This window comes from Natator depressus, chromosome 1 (assembly GCF_965152275.1).
Source record: "Natator depressus isolate rNatDep1 chromosome 1, rNatDep2.hap1, whole genome shotgun sequence".
Classification (NCBI taxonomy): domain Eukaryota; kingdom Metazoa; phylum Chordata; order Testudines; family Cheloniidae; genus Natator; species Natator depressus.
Window position 1 is genome coordinate 219,251,509 of NC_134234.1, and position 3,762 is coordinate 219,255,270.

Genomic DNA, 3,762 nt, shown 5'->3' on the forward strand with positions numbered 1-3,762 from the left:
GCCATTGGAAAATATGAAGCTTGATATTTTGATCCCATATGCAGTCACTTTCAAAGGAGTTGAGCTATTCACAGAATGTGCCTTCTGTCCATCAGCGCTACCAGTCATTTGCAAAGAAGAGTATCACATACACTCTGTGATGATCAAAGGAAGGAACCAGAGCCAATGAAAACACAGGAATCCTCCCTAAAGGGACATAACCTATAACGTGGGTTAACTCTAGTTGTAGGGAAGCTCCGAGTGGACAAATTTGAAGCCTGAATGGCTCCTTGAGATATTGGCTGAGTGATTAAAAAGTCCACATTACTCTTTGCCAACCTTTATAGGCACAGGCCCCAATTCTTGATTGGCTTACAGCCTCCTTACCCCATTCCAGTGGCGTAATGACTTTATAAATTAGGCAGAAGCGACTCCCAGGGACTACCCTCGAGCAAGGGGGTTCACAATGGACAGCACAGAGCTAATGGAATGGCTCTTCACCACCCCTCCTCTTAGCCCCCAATGTAGGGGGCATGCTGGGGGAAGGAAGGGTGTGATCAAATGCTCTGTCCTCTGGCTGTCTTTGGCTAGCAGAGGGCTCACAGTGGGCCTTGCAGTCGGAACATAAGCTAAAGCAGCTTTGAGGCTGCTGTAATTTATGCCAGGGGCTTGGCCAAAAATATGGAAGTTCACGCAAGGTGCTTTAGACCACCTCTGTTTCCTCTACCCCATTCCTGTGCCAAATGGAGAAGCAGGGTCTATGTGCCTAAACACTCTGGTGCTCGCTACTTCAGTGTGCTGGCTGGAAGTCAGGGTGTGGGGCAGTTAAAGTCTCTGAACAGTCATCATGACTCACACTGTAGTCTGTGGCAGATACAGTTTCCCTTGCCTGCCTTACAACATCATCTCATCACAAACAAATTTCAACACAAGATACAGGAGATATAAAGGATTCAACAGAGCTGCAGCCAGGAGTGAACAACAGTGTATGCCGGGGCTTGCAAACTTTCCCTGGAGTACAGGCACCAGCAGAGTGAAATTTGCCAACCTTGACTCATTTTCACTGTTAGTGCTTGGAGCAATTTGAGTAGCAATGAAACTGCAAAACCATTTCCTCCATGTGTTCAATAAGCTCCTCTGGAACATCCAGCTCCTGCAGGCCGCCGCTGCCCCCCCCACCCCCCCACACACAGAGCTGCTGTCATCCCCCATTGAATTCCTCCACAAAAATCAGTGAGATTTGGCAGACTGAGCTCAGTAAAGCAGTCCAGAACATGCTAGAGGCTGCCGCAGCAGAGAACTGAGGCGGGTATGTTTCTGAGCATCTTGGAAAGAGAGGGAAACTGTCCAGGGGAAAAATGGGAGAGGGTGCAGAAAAAGGAGGAAGAAAGTGGAAAGAACCCACTATCCTATCTGGGGATTGGGAGGGCGGGGGGAGAGAGAGAGAGAAAGAGAGACTGTGGCCAGGGATGGTTCCCTCCGCACAGTAGATGAGGGGAACTGAAAAAAAGCAGAGAGGAGCTATCACAGCAACTGGGCAGGGAGGGACGGCGAAGAGACTCTCTCTTGCAGCATTAAGGGGAGAGGAGGAAGAGAAGAGACAAAAAGAGTCTCTCCCTTACAGTAGTGGAGAGGGGAGAAGACGGCCCCCACCTCCTGATAAGAAATCAGCCCATCTTTTGTAGGAGCCATGGGAAGAGAGGAGAGGACAGGAGTCCCCTTCTCACAGTTGTGATTGAGGCAGAAGAAATAATGAAAGAAGCTCCTCCCAGTCCTCCCTCACAGCCAGGGCCAGTCCGAGACCAAATGGTACCCCAGGCAAGGAGAGTCTTCAGTGCCCCCGGACATTTATTACATTTTGGAATACCTTATTTTTGTTGCATTTGTAGCTCATTTCACAACTTTGATGCAAGATTTGCATGCATGATTTACCCCTGTCAGATGATAAATTTGCATGCTAGGATCTGTAAATCTGTATTTATTTATGCCATATATAAGCAAATTAAAAAATTGGTTTCTTCCTAAGCTTATAGAAACTTTTAAATTTTAAGAATAACTGAAGTGTACTAACATCAAGAAATTGAACTGTGCACCAACATTGGGTGGACCAGTATTAAACAGCATTACAGTAGATGACAGCCTTAGAATGTTAACCCTAGTCCTTTAGTTCAAAAGGTCGCTTTTCTTGCCTTTGCCCTCACGAAATGAAACACAGCTTCAGAGAGATCCAAAGACTGGCCAACATCATTTTCAAGCAATAAAATAGCAAGCAATGCGAGTCTTTTGTCAGCCATCATCAATTGAAGATATGTTTTAATAAGCCTGAGCTTCAAAAAGCTCACCACTCATGACTGTGATAGGCAGCATGAGCAGAATCCTCAAAGATCTCCACATATTAGGAAAAGTGTCCTTCAGTTCTGCATCCTGAATGAATTGGATAACTTGGAGTGGAGAGTGCTTCCCATGTTGCAAAATGTGACGGATGTTGTCCAATTCAACACAGAGGTCTTTATCATTGACATCTGAACATTCCCCATGTGTCAGAGTCCAGTGAAGGTCCATACAATTGTTTGAGAGTATTTTTCCTATCTGCTGACAGCTTACTAAGGTCATACAACTCCTTCCCCTCCCCCGTCTTTTTGTGGTGCTTCATTTGTCCAAACCTTCCTTCGATGGATACTTGAGCAGTGTCAACAAGCGCTGAGCTTCCCATCACCTCATCTTTGCCCTCATAACAAACTATCCCTTCTTCCAATGAATACAAGTTTCCTTGAAGACAGGGTCAACTGTGAAGTCTTACGCCATTTCTTTAGCAGCAGTGATGGCATCTTCAAATCTGTTGTCTCTGTAGATCACAATGAAATCAAGGCAGCTTTTCATCAAACTAGTAATGGTTGTGATGTCCATCGACTGAGTTTGTAATGCCTTGATTACAATGTTTACTTGGAACAGGATATCGTGCCAAATCACAATTGAGACCAGATATTTGAAGTCAATGATCTGGTTTGCTAGGCTTTGTGCCTCATGTTGGATTCTGGCCTCAGCTTTACTTGACTACGCCAGTTCCATCAGGGCGTCGTAAACTTCAGTCACTTGGTACCTCACTGGCCTTAGGCTGTCAATGCAGCTCTCCCAGTGAGTGTCACTTAACAGCTTCATGGTCAGATTTGTAACATTGTCCCTGAGGATAATTGATGCTGAAAACGGGAGGTATATAGCCTTTGCAGTACTCCAAAGATGACACTACATCTGGCACAACCAGGATGAGGGAGTGGCAGCCACAAGACACAAAGAAAAATCTTGGATTCAGCGCAGTGATCCTTGCCTGCACACCACTGTTTCTTCCTTTCATGTCAGTGCCGTTGTCATAACCTTGACCGCAGCAGTCCTAAAGCTTCATTTTATTCTCATTCAAAACATTCATAAACAGTTCTGTTAGGCCTTTTCCAGTAAAGTCATCCACAGACCAGAAACAGATGAAGTGGTCTTTTACTTGGATACAGCCATTCTCGTTGTCAACAAATCTTACTGTAAATGGCATCTTTTCACTGTGACTAATGTCAGGAGTGCTGTCCCTTATTATGGTGTAGTACTTCGCTTTGCCGAGCCACATTAGTACGTTATCAAGCCCCTTCCTTGCCATAAGGTCAATCAATTCATTTTGAATTGTTTTGCTGCAGGAATGGTCCATAGCTTCTATACAAACTACTTGACATAGGTACTCATGCATGACATCATTGTATTTCTCAAGGAGCTCTATCAAACTGAGGAAATTACCATTAT